The sequence below is a fragment of the Chaetodon auriga genome, chromosome 5, assembly GCF_051107435.1.
Source record: "Chaetodon auriga isolate fChaAug3 chromosome 5, fChaAug3.hap1, whole genome shotgun sequence".
In the NCBI taxonomy this organism is placed as follows: Eukaryota; Metazoa; Chordata; class Actinopteri; order Chaetodontiformes; family Chaetodontidae; genus Chaetodon; species Chaetodon auriga.
Window position 1 is genome coordinate 1,707,107 of NC_135078.1, and position 15,405 is coordinate 1,722,511.

General features: G+C 41.4%; 1 long non-coding RNA gene across 1 annotated transcript; it reads right to left on the bottom strand.

Annotated features, from left to right (window-relative positions):
- Positions 1-13,081: 13,081 nt before the first annotated feature.
- Positions 13,082-14,888, bottom strand: LOC143321213 (uncharacterized). The gene is made up of 2 exons (XR_013077203.1): positions 13,966-14,888; positions 13,082-13,852 (listed from the first exon to the last, which is right to left on the bottom strand). It is a non-coding gene; the product is annotated as an uncharacterized LOC143321213 (long non-coding RNA).
- Between the last annotated feature and the right edge of the window lie 517 nt (positions 14,889-15,405).

Sequence of the window (15,405 nt, forward strand, 5' to 3'; positions counted from 1 at the left end):
AGACTGTGGGTGAAGGTAAGACCCTCGGACATCAGCAGCGAGACCAAGGCGAGACCAATACGGGGGCCGTCGGCGAAGGCAGTACCCCTCTGGAGGACAGCAGTGAAGGCAATATCCCTCTGGAGGCTGTCGGTGAGGGCGAAGGCGATACCCTTCTGGAGAACAGTGGTGAAGGCAATATCCCTCCGGAGGCTGTCGACGAAGACGATAGCCCTCTGGAGGATGTTGGCGAAGGCAAAACCCCTCTGGAGAAAAACGATGAAGGCGATATCCCTCTGGGGAACAGCGGCAAAGGCGATATCCCTCTGGAGGACGTCGGCGAAGGCGATAACCTTCTGGAGAACAATGGCGAAGGCGATGTCACTCTGGAGGCATTCGGCGAAGGCGATACCCCTCTGGAGAACAGTGGCGTAGGCGATGTCCCTCTGGAGGCCATCAGCATAGGCGAAGATGATAACCCTCTGGAGAACAGCAGCTGCGGCTGTGGCTAGGAATGTGGGACTGAGGCATGGCACGATGTCTGCGGGCCCCCTTCCTTCCTGTGGGGGTCATCTTGATGGCCAGCTGTGTCCCCCAGAATGGAAACCTCTGGGCCTCTGGCAGGATGCTTGCCAACTCTGGAACAGAACATGGCTGGAGGGGAGAAAGCTGTTGGCTAGCTAACTCCTTGGCTGTAGTTAGCAGGACGCTAACAGGCCTGCGGCTAGCCGACTCATGGACTGGAGCTGGCAGGGAGCTAGCAGGCCACTGGCTAGCCAACTCATGGACTGGAAATGGCGGGCCTCTAACAGGCCAGTGGCTAGTCGACCTGTGGACTAGAACTGGCGGAGAGTTAGGAGGCCGGTGGCTAGCCGACTCGTGGACTGGAACTGGTAGGGAGCGAACAGGCCGGTGGCTAGCCGACTCATGGACTGGAACTGGCAGGGAGCTAGCAGGCCGGTGGCTAGCCCACTCAGGGACTGGAACTGGCAGGGAGCTAGCAGACCGGTGGCTAGCCCACTCAGGGACCAAAGCTGGTAGAGACTGGACTGGAGGTGGCCCTGAAGCCACCTGCTGGCTCTTGGCGTCGATTAGCTTCTGTATTTGTGCTATTAATACTGCGTATCGTCCTTTGATGACAGAAGCTGTGGACATCATCAGGGCCTCATGGCGCTGGAGGATGCCCTGAACCCATTTGATGTGGTCTGATGATAAGGTGGAATTTGCTGGGTCCATGACTGGCCAGATTGTACTGTCACGGAGCGGGTTTATGGACCCAAGTGCAGAACCGTCACAACACGGGTAAAGCTTTTATCCAATGTTTAATCTTGAATGGGCAGGACCAGATTAACAGCCACAATCATAGTCTCAAACACTCAGGCAAACAATGTCCAGTAAACAAAAGGCAAGACTTGTGGTCAGGGACAAAAGGCTAAGGCAGTTACCGGGGAACAGGCGTTCTCAGAGACCAGCAGGGTCAGCAACAGGAGATCAGTCCAAGATTTAGCTGGAGAGTCTTGCATGAGGACAATGAAATCTGGCAACCAGTGAGTGTGGCGGAGCAGCTTATATACTGCATTGATTGCGATGACTCTCAGGTGTGTGATCAGGTGAGCAGGCAGGTGGGTGTGACTGAGAGTGGAAAAATGTTGAGGATACTGGTGAGCAGATGAGGAAACAATGGCAGCAGGTAGGGCTGTGACAGGTTATGCTTTTTTATCTACTGATGTTTGCCTTTCCTGATGTCATGGGACAGGTCGGCCCTGGCTGTTCTTAGACCAACTCTTTGCTCAACTCTAAAGGTGGTGTTCCGGCCCTTCAGCAGCCTGTAGACCCCATCTGTCAGTCATGGCTTCTGGTTAGCTTGAGCACTGATGGTTTTAGTGTGCCTCACATCATCAGTGCATATGGTTGTGTAGGCAGTGACAGTCTCAGTGTGTATTCCAGTGTGTTTGTTGTAAACATGTCCCCATCTGTGGTGTCAAAGCGGTCTAGAAGTGTAGAGGTGGCCCCCTCCGGCCACACACATCCCTGTTTCTGAACTGGTGTGGATGCTTTCATCAATGGTCTGTATGTTGTTTTTAGCATAACAGTAATGTAGTCAGACAGGGTGATGTCGGGAAGGAGTGACACATTTTATGCTCCATTGTGAGTTGTGTGAACCAGGTCCAGGGTATTATTTCCCCTTGTTGAAAAATCAACATGCTGGTGTGTTTTGGAAGCACAGTCTTACTCTACCTGTCTGTTCTATGGCACTTTAGCTGGTCAAGGTGGATGAAGAGATGGGATGTTGTCATTAAACCATATTTAAGTAAATACAAAAGCACAGCATTCTCTCATGCTGCAATTGGTAGACCTCAAGAGACGTGTGTGGTCCATTTTATTATCCAGGGAGCTTACATTTGCAAAGGGAATGCTTGGGATAGCCAGCCTGTTTGGACTAGCTGCTAACCTAGCATGGATACCTCCATGCTTACCACTCTTCTGCTTCCCCTCACATCTCTTGTGGCGCCTCCTCTTCAGATAGGGAGCAGCAGTCGAGGCCGGTGATGTGGTGGGCAGGCAAAGTAATCCATGACCCAGAGAGGACAGAGAGGGCATCTGCATTCACTGCCATCTTGAATTCTGTTATGTGAATTGGGGCAGGGGCAGGGCAGGCAGAGGTGGGAATCTTCAAGAAGAACATTGGAAAGTAACAATAATCAGGGCATAGCAGGCAAATTAGGAAGGAAGGAGACAATGGACCTGAAGCACAGGTAAAATAGGATTAGGCAGATTCAAAGGACAGCAAGAGGGAATTGCCGTTTGTCGGCCAAATGTAGTACCACTATGACACCTGGAACAATCTGGCAAAGAATAGAGTGAAGAACTTGGATTTAGATACTGCAGGCTTCAGGTGTAGTTGATGAGTGGATTGGTAGAAGGTGTGCAGGTAAGTAGGCCGGGGAGCAGGAAACTAGGGCGCCACACTCTGATTGAAACAGATACACCCATACACACAAACAATGAGAGACAAACAGGACACACTAGAGAGGGGGAAACAGCAAAAACACAAAAGATGAGGGAGGAATTCTGCTATCACATCATTCTTGATATGTTCTTGAATCAACTCTATGCATGTAGGTCTTAATTCTGGTCCATTGTGCATGGTGGCCCTGTGCTTGAAGACACGCCTTGATGATCTGGTATCTAGCATGAGGTAGTCTAAATTTGATGACTGCAGAGAGTATTATCATTGTCATTATCATTATCACACATGAGACTACAGACTCTTAACTGACATAATTTTAATTTTAATTTGAATTAACGGGACAGTTTCATTTGGATGTACTTCCTACGGCAGCTGAAGAAATTCAATCTGCCATAGGAAATACATCCTTTCTTGGATTTGCACATTTGTGAACATTCGAAAAAACAGACTGTGTGTGTGTGTGTGTATATATATATGTGTGTGTGTGTGTGTGTGTGTACATATATATATGTATAGTTATATTTTATTTTTAGAAGATTGTCATGTACCAACATCACCAAAACAAATTCCTTTCTATGTGTAAAATCGTTCTTGGCAATAAAGCTTTTTCTGATTTCTGATTCTGATTTTGTATAAAGTGAATAGCCTAATGTCACTCAGAGTCACATGGACAGCACCAAAACTGTGGACTAAAGAAGTTTATTAATCAAACATCAGTTTCTAATTTACACCATAAGAATTAACATTAACGCTATGTTAAACTCAATTTTCAAACATTTTCTTACAAAAACTGCCATGCAATTATCAGAAAATCTGCATCTTTTTCAAGAAAAGGCAACACTAGTTTATTAGCGTTGACAGATTAGTGTTTTTCAAACTATATATTCAGTCCGGAGACAGTAATTGTTTCTGGAGACCTGGATGTTCTTTTAGACATTTTTGTATATTTTTGGGACAAAGACAATTTTAACAATCGATCTGAGGCCTGTTTCATAAAATCTATTTTATTACTGTGATCACTAATTTTGGTATAACCATGTAAAAATGTTTGTCCTCTGGAAATAAATTGCCAAGCTTTCATGTCTGTTTCAGACATGAAATATTACATTCATCTACCTGTTAAAGTAATAGCTATTTGACATTCGGAAATTGGTATTCCTTACTTAAATGTTCTTTACAGTTATATTCAGGTGGAAAACAATTCTATATGAAGACAGAAGGTTGTTCTCTGTTGTCTGACATACACCGCATGATGGCTGCACTTTAAAACTTATTTGACAGTTGAAGCCTTAAAAATACAACCATTGTGAGTGTTGCAAATCTACTGTAGACTTTTACTCATTAGTTGTATCATTTATCAGAGACAGTGAACAAGCATAGCAACAAGGACTAGTACTTATGACATCTTCACTGTTATAACCTGTTTAAGAACTTATTGTAATTTAATTTTTTTGTCTTTTGCCTGCCGACACCATTTTTATTGAATGATCTGACATGAGAAGAATCTCCTCATCAAATCTCATCAAATTGCCACATTCACAGTGTCTCTCCCCAAATGAAAAATATTTTATTTTTAACTTAATGCTGTTGTGCATAAGAGATGTTAATTAATTCATAGATTTGTTATGCTTATTATTAATGTTATGTCTCTCTTTCTCATGTTTCTTGACTGCCTCTTCACTAAACAGAAAGAATGTTTTTTGTAGGGAACACACAAAAATGAGATTAATATTGATAATTGATTCAATCTTCTCATCTAACAAGAAGATGGCAGCCGAGTTAACACAGGGAAGTTGAGGAAAATTGTGGGAGTGGAAATTAAACATGCGAGTCCTGTTCTTCTTCTATCCCCCATGTCTTCCATTAAGGCATAGTGACAGTTAGCAGGAGAATTTCAGATTGTTTTTCTTTTTCTTTGTAAATGTTTAGGATTTGGCTCTGGTCTTGAGGAAAAACACAATTAAGATTCTCTTGTGTTTTGAAAATAAAGTCTTCTGTACTTCTGATATGTCCACCACAACTCCCGTGAAATCCAAACATGATGCCCCTGGAGATTCTGAGGAATGTGGAACTGTATATATTTATTAAACAGTGTAACAAAAGTACATGCTAACCCTAATCCTAACCCTGGTCAATAATTTATTATTGACTCTCTATTCGTGACACACAGACACACACATCTATCTATCTATCTATCTATCTATCTATCTATCTATCTATATATGTGTGTGTGTGTGTGTGTGTGTGTGTGTACAGTGTATATATATTTGTTTTGTATGGTTTTCATCACTGTGGACAAGCCACATAAATTTATGAACCAACTTTCTAAATATAATTTAAGTAAACTCAATAACAGCTTTTTAATGTAATATACATTTTTGTTTGATTTTGATGCTTGATCTATAGTTGAATTGACAGAATTGCTGATTTACTTTTCTACACTAATACTACTAGGACCCCAGCATACCACATACCCAGGTGAAAAAATATTATACTTAAATTGTACTTTTTGAAGAATGCACTAAGTACACTGTACTATTTCTGTCACCTTCACGTATACTTAAGTGTACACAAGTAGTCCTTGAGTACCACGTGAGTAATACTTGTGTATACTTTAAGTGTAAATGGTATGCAAAATTGGCACAACTTTTCTGAATTTTAAGTGTACTGAAGTGCACGACTGAAAACTGTGATACATGAGCAATCAAAACACACTTGCCGTACAATTGTATTGTACTGCAATTATATACACCATTGTGTTGGAAATATATTTAAATATACTTGAAATTAAGTGAAATTAAAGTACACTTAATTAATTAGAAAGAACTTAGAATTAGAACCCTTTATTAATATTCAAGGTATTTGTAACTTAATGCACTTTTTAAAAATATACTTTAGTACAACTTATAATACACATATAATAAAGTGCACTTTCTATAATTACTGTGAAATGCCACTGTATGAGTTGCAGGATTAGTATATTCATTTTAATAAGTTTAAGTAGAACTTACTTACATCTAGATAGAAGATAGATAGAAGTTAATTTTTAATTTTTTTTTTTAAAGGTATATGTCAAACACACTTCAAATTCGGCACAAAAAGTAAAAGTGAGCTTATAATGACTTGTCTATATGTAAATTTTATTCTAATACACTAAAGCAAGTTTTGACCTGGGCATGTTGATGAAATCTATTAATGAAAGTTATACAAAGCTGCCAATAATTATCTTACATGGGTAAAGCATTACATAAGTGAAGCAGAAGTGTCACAAGCAAACACTATCATAAATAAATGAAGAGCTGTTTGTAAATAACCTAATTTCTGGGACAGCCAGAGTCATTTCCTGTATTTATACAAGCATGTTTATATCTCATTCAATGTTTAACAGTGTGTCCTTCTGTAATGAACTTCCTTCATAAACCAGTCTGGATGTCATGATGCACAATAACCCATCCATCTGTACATTCTATTGCTATATTTAAAGAATATTAGTAGCTTGTGCTCATGCTTATCATGGCCTTGAGATAAACACTTAGGACACTTAAAAGCATTCTTTTCTCAAAGTGAACAATGAGACACTTGTGATCAGTCAAATTAACACTCAGTTAGGAATAGCCAGTCAGACAGCCAGATTCTGATATATTTTCTTGGTATTTTATCCAACATGACCAAAAGGGGTTAAAATTATGCAAACTGGCAAATTAGAAACCAACTGTCTCATGAAGGAAGGGCTGTCCTGTCAAAAGGGCATTTGGAGATAACAGCTCATAAGAAAGCAGGGGAAAGGGAAACACACTGGGCCAGAAATTTTATTAGTTTCAGCACAAGCAAGATTTGGTTTCTTTTTAAATAGATATAATGTACATATGTAGCTTATTACGTGTTTCAGGGCCTTAAAATGGTTGTTATGGGTACATGCAGCGCTGAGTGTGTGGTCTGTGTAGGTCAGGTGGTGTTACACAGAGCAAGCAGAGCTTGACCACTTTTGCCAATTCTGGCCACTTCTGGCTTGCCATCACTGATGATGAGCAGGTGGTGTGGAGATAAAGTCTGTAAAGGATATACAAAAAGTTACATTTTCCTATATATTAACTGTCAATATATAAAATTATTTAGTGTTCTGATTAACTCTGTAATGCAAAAACAAAACAAAAGTAGTGGCTACACTAACTGATACTCATTGATAGTGAACAGAAAAAAAAATCAGATATTAAAATATTAAAAATATACAAAAAATCTACAGAATATCTTGTGTTCATACACTGTAGTATCTTAATGTATATAATCTTATGTGTACACACACACACACACACACACACACACACACACACTGGCCACTTTATTAGGTACACTTTGCTAGCACCGGGTTGGACCCCCTTTTGCCTTCAGAACTGCTTTAATTCTTTGTGGTTTACTTTCAACAAGGTGTTGGAAACATTTTGGTCCATATTGACATGATAGCATCAAACAGTTGCAGTATATTTGTCGGCTACACATCCATGATGCAAATCTCCCGTTCAACCGCATCCCAAAGGTGCTCTATTGGACTGAGATTTGGTGACTGTGGAGGCCATTTGAGTACAGTGAACTCATTGTCATGTTCAAGAAACCAGTTTGAGATGATTTGAGCTTTGTGACATGGCAGGATGGATCCATGCTTTCATGTTGTTTATGCCTACCATCTGAATGTCGCAGCTGAAATCAAGACTCACCAGACCAGGCAACATTTTTCCAATCTTCTACTGTTCAATTTTGGTGAGCCTGTGCAATTTGTAGCCTCAGTTTTCCATTCTTAGCTGACTAGAGTGGCACCTGGTGTGGTCTTCTGCTGCTACAGCTGATCTGCTTCAAGGTTCGACGTATTGTGCGTTCAGAGATGGTATACCTTGGTTGTAATGAGTGGTTGTTTGAGTTACTGTTGCCTTTCTATCATCTCGAACCAGTCTACCCATCCTCCTCTGAACTCTGACATCAACAAGGCATTTCGTCCACCTGCCCACCTGGCACCAACAACCATGTCATTTTCAAAGTCACTTAAATCCCCTTTCTTCCCCGTTCTGCTCGGTGCTTGGTTTGAACTTCAACAAGTTGTCTTGACCATATCTTCAAGTCTAAATGCATTGAGTTGCTGCTAGTTGAGCCATGGCTCCAGGCTGATGTCATGAGCAATGGCGGTGCGTATCGGCAGTCTAGCAGGTCTTGCTGGAGCGCACGCAAACAATATTGCCAAATTCGCCTTCCTACAAAAAGAAGAAGAAGAAGAAGAAGAAGAAGAAGACATACTTTTATTAACCACAACACACACATCCTACAGGGGGAGACTGCACACACGCCATGCTTAGTAAAATTAATTAAAAGGCTTGTGTTCTAAATATACATACAAAAAGCAAAGACTGACCAACATAGTTATATGGCAAACATATATAGGTGAATGGAGTGCCCTGGACGCTCTGTCCTGGCTCGGGAGCGGTGTTCTTGATGTGGTGCTTTCCTCTGATGCCGACGTGCAGTGTGCTGTCCCTGCTCTGGATACTGCAACTGCTGCGGCTGTCGAGGATTTGCCTTGGGTGCAGTATGGAGAACGCTCCTATCCACGAAAAGCTGGTAGTGGTGAGTTCCAAACCTTGAATGCTACACCCTCACAAGAGAATTGGCCCAACTAAGCTGTGAATCCTGTCAAACAGACCGCTCTCAACCAGCAACACTGCGGACTAAACCCTGAAGCAAACCCAAAGGACTGATCGGCAGACATTTAAATATACGAAGCATTGTGTCTAAATGCGATCAGCTAGAACACTTTCTGTCTCACTCTAACTTGGACTTTCTTTGTCTTTCTGAAACATGGCTTAACAAACATTCCTCCAAGGCTGCCTTTGATATTTCTGGATATAATGTGTTCAGGAGGGATAAAAACAAGGGCAAGGGAGGGGGATTGCTAGAATATGTTAAAAACACAATTACATGTAACCTCATTGAATGGTCACAAGAAATAGATATGGAGTATGTTGGGTTGAATATGTCATTGTCTCCTCAAATATCTTACACTGTCATTTGCCTATATCAACCACCATCATCCAGTAACATATTTTATGAGCATCTCCATAGCATTCTTATGCAATGTGATGGTAAAAAGGAGTTCATACTAATGGGAGACTGGGACAAAAAAATGGAGGGGAAAAAACTTAAAAAGATAACAAACAAATTTGATCTTTCCCAACTGATACAAGGTCCAACAAGAATAACCAACTCTTCCCAGACACAAAATGATCTGATATTTACAAACAGACCTAAGAGAGTAACTCCATTGCAGAACATGCTGACTGGTCTGTCCGACCATAATATCACATTGCTAGTAAGGAAACTAACCAGAAAACCATTTGCAAATTCCAAACCAAAACAAATCCATGCCATGAGAAAATTCCTAGAAATGAAATAATCAACTTGGAAAATGGTATAAACCAAACTGACTGGTCTGATCTTCTAACCAACAAAGACACTGAGAATAGCTACAGCACTTTTTTGACTACCATTAATGAAATAAGAGCAATCTTCATAAGGAAAGTGAAACATAAACATGGATAAAAGAGCACCTTACTATGGCTAAATGACACTCTCTGGCAACAAATGAAAGAGAGAGATTCTGCTCTAAAATCAGGGCAAAGTAGTGACCGGCTTACCTTTACAACTCTCCGTTATAAGATACTGAGGAATTTAAGAAAGGCTAAAGCAGATTATTTTTCATCAGAATCATTAATGAAGCACAGGGAAATGGGAAACTTATTTGGAGAAATCTTAATAAATTAACTGGTAGGAGTAAAGTACAGAGAACAACTTTACCCGAGCTCAAAGTGAATAGAATCTTGACTAAAGATAATGACATGATAGTAAGTACATTTAATGATTTCTTCATAAAATCAGCCCTGGGGGTGGCTCAAGGTATCCTAACTGAAACTGTACCATCGATCCCCATTGATGATGCTAAACCTTTTTTTAAAATAAAGGAAATATCAGAATCAGAGGTGATAAAAGTTATAACCTCCCCTACGAGCTCCAAAGCAAAGGATTCATATAGTTTGGATACCACTTTTTTAAAATCACATAGGGACACCCTTGCTTGCCCCTTTGCTCATCTGATTAACCTGTCAGTCAGACAAAGTACTTTTCCAAGCACCTGGAAAATAGCAGTGGTATCTCTGATCTATAAGTCTGGAGATTAAACATTGGTGTCAAATTATAGACCCATTAGTATTCTATCAGTGACATCCAAGGTGTCAGAAAAATGGGTAGCAGAACAGCTGGAAACACATCTAAATTTGGGCCACACCCCTTTACACCCAATGCAATTTTGTTTTTGCACAAACCACTCTACAGAGACAGCTAACTGTTTCCTCTTTGAAAACATAAAGTCAATATTAGATGAAGGTGGTCTAGTAGGTGCCGTGTTTCTGGACCTTAAGACGGTCTTTGACACTGTGAATCACCAGACACTTGATGCCATAAAATGGATGGAGTCCTACTTAACTAACAGGAAACAAAGTGTGCACATTGGTAATTCTTACTCCTCATACCGCAACTGTAATATTGGTGTACCCCAGGGGTCAGTACACTGTAAGAAGTGAATCTGGAGAGTGGTAAATATAATCTATGCAAACCGTATAAAATTTACTCGATTATTGTAGTCAGCCAAGGAATTATAAAGTAATGGGTAAATTTTACACATACTACCTATTCGTTAACAGTAACAACTGTTACATGGAAAAATTGGGTAAAATATACCCCAAAGCCGTGAGTCCTGTGCTCCAAATTGCGCATGTGTCTGCCCGCGTGTTTGAACGAGCGGGAAAGGGAACTCTTGGACTGCCATCTTCCTCTCGCTCCGGTTGCCATCCAACCGCAGAAGTGAAGGTAAGCTATTTATATAGGGCTATTGCTGTGTATAGTGTGAATGGTAATTTATGAAATGATGAAATATCCCACTTCACTTGTATTCAGCGTGAGTCTGTGTTGCCATTACTTGAAATGACAGTTTGAATCTGTCCCTGGCGCACCATGGCTGTTTTACCGTCTGGACAAATTGCTGCATGGAGAAACAAACATAACTGATCCCAATATTAAATGTAGAACTGCCGGTAAGTAGGGTTTGCAACGAAATGTGTTCACGGTGTGGTTTTTACAAGATTAGTCAGCATGCATGACTGTGTCTGACTGCTGGTTTTAAGGTTAGGAACTAATCAATGCCAGCTTTTTCTAATGTTATTGAATGAGCGGAGGTTTGAATAGGCAACACACTGACTGTAAAGGGGATAGTTCAGCTTTTTTTAAGTGTGGTTGTATGGTAAGGTATTGTAGTGGGACAGCAGGCGGAGCTGTCTCCCTGCAAGTGACAGATTAATTAAGGACAATGACATACACCTGGGGAACGCCAGGTAGAGGGCAGAGGGGTTAAAAAGGGATGGTCATTTCTGTGAGGGGGGTACAGTACTGAAAAACAGTCCTGTGTTTCTAACAATAACAGACTTGTGTATATATATTTAAATTGTTATTTTTTATGCTCTTATTTTAGTAGATGTGTCATATTTTAGTAGATGTGTCATGCACCAATTTCACCAGAAAAAATTCCTCGTATGTGTAAAAGCATTCTTGGCAATAAAGCTTTTTCTGATTTCTGATTTCTGATTTCTGATTTACACACGTTTTGTCTGTCTGGTGGCTGGCAGCCCTTTGGGTTTGGGAGGGGCGTTCGCAGCTGGTTAGGGCTGCCGGCGCGAAGATAGTAAGACAGGTGAGCCGTTCCTGTGAGGAGGGGAGGCTGGTCGTCTCCTTTAGATAGCCAGGGCCGGGGTCATAGTGGGGCTGCTGGTCGCTGCCTTTCACGAGCCGTTGCCAGAGCGGGGTTCGTTGCCGCGCACTTCTACATCGGTGCTGCTGCTGTTGGCTCCCGAGCAGAGTCCTGTCTGTCCGCGCCGCCCGACGAAGCGCTGTTCCCCGGGGAGTCGGACGGCGCATCAAGCGAAGACCCCGGGGGGGTCTGTCTTATTATTCTAGTCGTGTCTTGTATGTTAGGTTATGTTAGTTTATTTGTGTTACTAATTTATTTTAAATTGCGCGGGGAACCAGCAGGCTGAATTGGGGCAATGGGTGGATGACAACCTTGGGTGGGATTAATACGGGCAGTAGCTCCAGCATATATTGTGTGCTGTGTAATGGAAGTGTGCAGTGGCGTGCTGTGATTTAATGCTAGTCCAGTTTCTATCTAGCTCTTCATGGTGCGGGGTGAGCTCTGTAGCCTGACTTGTAATTCCCCTCCTTGCTGTCTGTTGCCCAGCTGCGTCTTATAACCACGGTATTCCTGTGCTCTAGTTTATTAACTTTTGTAAGCAGATTAATAAAGCATATTTTATATATTACTGCTGCCCGTCTCGTGTGGGTTTATTCGCCTCCTCTGACAGAAACCTTATCGTTAAATCCTAGGTGGTGGCAGATTCGTCTGCCTGGTTTATGAGGTAAATTACAGTATAAATGGCCATGAAGAATAATATGTGCAGTAGAAAGGTCTCTGCTCTCTCCCACTGAGAGACACCGGGGCGCATCACACTGCACCGAGACACACTGTTGTCACTGTTGTCAATGAGGGACAATTAATCAGTGTATTTTCGCCACCCAGGAGAAGTCCCGTCTCAAAATGATACACCAGTTCAAGAGTAGGCTACGATATAAAGCAAAAATTTACAATGCATCAGCTGGTCAGAAAAAACACCAACATGTCGCCAACATCGGGGGCCCGTTGCACAAAACTAGGATAAGGTATTAAGCCAGGATATGTTGGTTATCCTGGCTCAACTTATCCGTGATCCAGTTGCACAAAAGCAGGATATATTTAATCTCATCCCTTATCTCAGTTAGCAGTCATCACAAACGGAAACCAATAGTTATTCCACTGCCCACTACACATTGTTATCACATTCAACTAGATCCACTGTCATTATTTAGACATTAACACAAAACCTAAGCATCATTAATTTCAATTTTAATTATTTTCATTCATTGTAGATAAATGATGATTTTAGATGATGTTGCAATCATTAAATAGACAGTTTCCCATAGACTAGATATAAAATACACATCAAAGAGTAACATGATGTTCCTTTATTATAATGATAAAGGATAAATCAAAGCATCAGTTCCTTTCAAAACTGAAGTCACACAGTGACTCTACAAGATAGAAAGCACAGAATCAAAGCATTTTATACAACACAAGAATAAATACACATTCAAAGGTCTGTATATAATACATCCCACATGTCTGCATGCTGAAATAAATGCAGGACAAATCCGTACACAACAAATGAACAGACAGATGAATGGATGCAGTAGCCTCCCTGCAAGCTTGTATACACACAGTATACAGCACAAACATAAGAGGCCAAATCAATCTAAATTCCTCTGCCAATGCAGGCCATATTTAACTGAAATTCACAGCATGCGTCTCTGCCAATGCAGGACATATTTAACTGAAATTTAAAGCATGCATGTTAACTAAAATAATTCAACACATATTGGTCCCTGACCAGCCGACCACTGTCGTCATCAGGGAAGATGGCAGGATTGTCCCAGTCCATGTGTGATGGCACTCTGGGGGCCCTCTCCTTCCTCAGGCAGGCCGCACTGTGGAGGACAGCACAGGCCACAGTGATGTCACATGCTCTCATAGGGCTGACCCGTAAGTCATGTAGACAATGAAAGCATGCCTTCAGGAGGCCAAAGGTCATTTCAATCCTGGCCCTCGTCCTGCATGGGCATGATTGTAGGCCTGCTATGCTTCCTGGGGGTCTGTGTACGGTGTCAGGAGAAAAGGCTGGCAGGCATACCCCCTGTCCCCCAGCAAGACACCAGAGAATTCACCTGTCAATACAAAATCTCATCATCACAACTTCATAAATAGAGTGACATTCATGACACAGCTATGATGTAAAAAGTGGTTATTGTGCATTCTTAAGTATTAGTCAGGCACTTACCATTCTGCAAGATGTTCTTGTATTTAATCTTGACTTGCTGCCATGTCCCAGTCATGTTTAATCTATATACACACACACACTTTCATATATGCTAATAAAACAACATACATAAGATAAGATCAACTTTATTTATCCCAAAGGGAATTATCAAGGACTTATACAGTCTGATGGAGTCACATTTACACAATTTCACTCACATCCTCAGTCAATTTCACTTACAATTTCAACTGATTCATAATCAGAGTACAACTACGTTTTCGGAGATGTTAATTAACTATTTGGATTGTAATTGTGATGGTTTCAGCGGAGCAGTGAGTGTGTATTTGTTCGCTACTTACGCATTCAGGCGTTCTGCAATACTTTGCCACGCTTCCTCTCCTTGTTTTATAACTGTGGCGCTGTTGCCTGTGTTTTTTATTTGCTCCTTCACCTCCTCGTAAGCCTCCATGAGGATTTCTGCCTCCGACGGGGAAAAGTACGCCGCTCTAGTTGCCATGGTAAATCGGTGAATCTGTGATCGATGGCGGGGTCTATTTGAGGAAGCCGCGTGCACATACTTATCCAGGATAGGTTTCACCTGGCTTGATGAATCCGTGTCTGCTCATCCTGGCTTGGTCTTTGTGCAACCGATTAAGCCTGGACGCTCATGTTTTGGATTGGTTGAACTCAGCTCAGTCACTTATCCTGGATGTCTTAATCCTACTTTTGTGCAACGGGCCCCTGAAATGCCTCACAGGTGTATTTGTTTACCTGTTAGCTCCGTTAGCATGGCTGCTAGAGTCGGTCTCTGCAGCGGTCCGTTCATAAACAAAATGATCCGCGCTACAAATTACCTGCATACTTGTGTACTGCGTAGGCGTGTCTCTATTGTTAAAGTTTAGCGTTACTTCTCAGAGTTTCATTTTTACAATCGGGACTCTATGGACTCATGTAAACAGAGACGTTCTATATAATGTGTAAACATGACGTACCGCACGTCTTTTCCGGTCAGTCGTCATGGAAACATGACGCTCATCCAGCGGTGCTGGGTTTGGACCAGAGTGAAAACAAACATGCTGTAAAATGAACAAAGTATCACTGCATCCTGCCAGTATGTGTAAAAACACCCACTGTGGCTGCACTTAAGTTTTTAAAAGAATTATGGGGTCAAGTAAAACATTTTAGAATTTATTTTATTTCATATTGGGTATTATTGGAATGTCAGTGTTTAATAAATGTTTTCATAATTTTGTAATCTCTGAAGCATGAATATTAATTTACGCAATTCCAATGCCTTTCTTTTAGTGAGGTAAGTACACAGTCTGTTATTTCTGTATAACAGACCCTTGTCAAGTATAACAGACAGACAGACCGCTCTGGAGCACAGAGAAACTATGCAGGGTATTTACCTTATGTTTAATTTGTACCTTCATTAAAGAGCTTTAGACTTATTGTGATGTT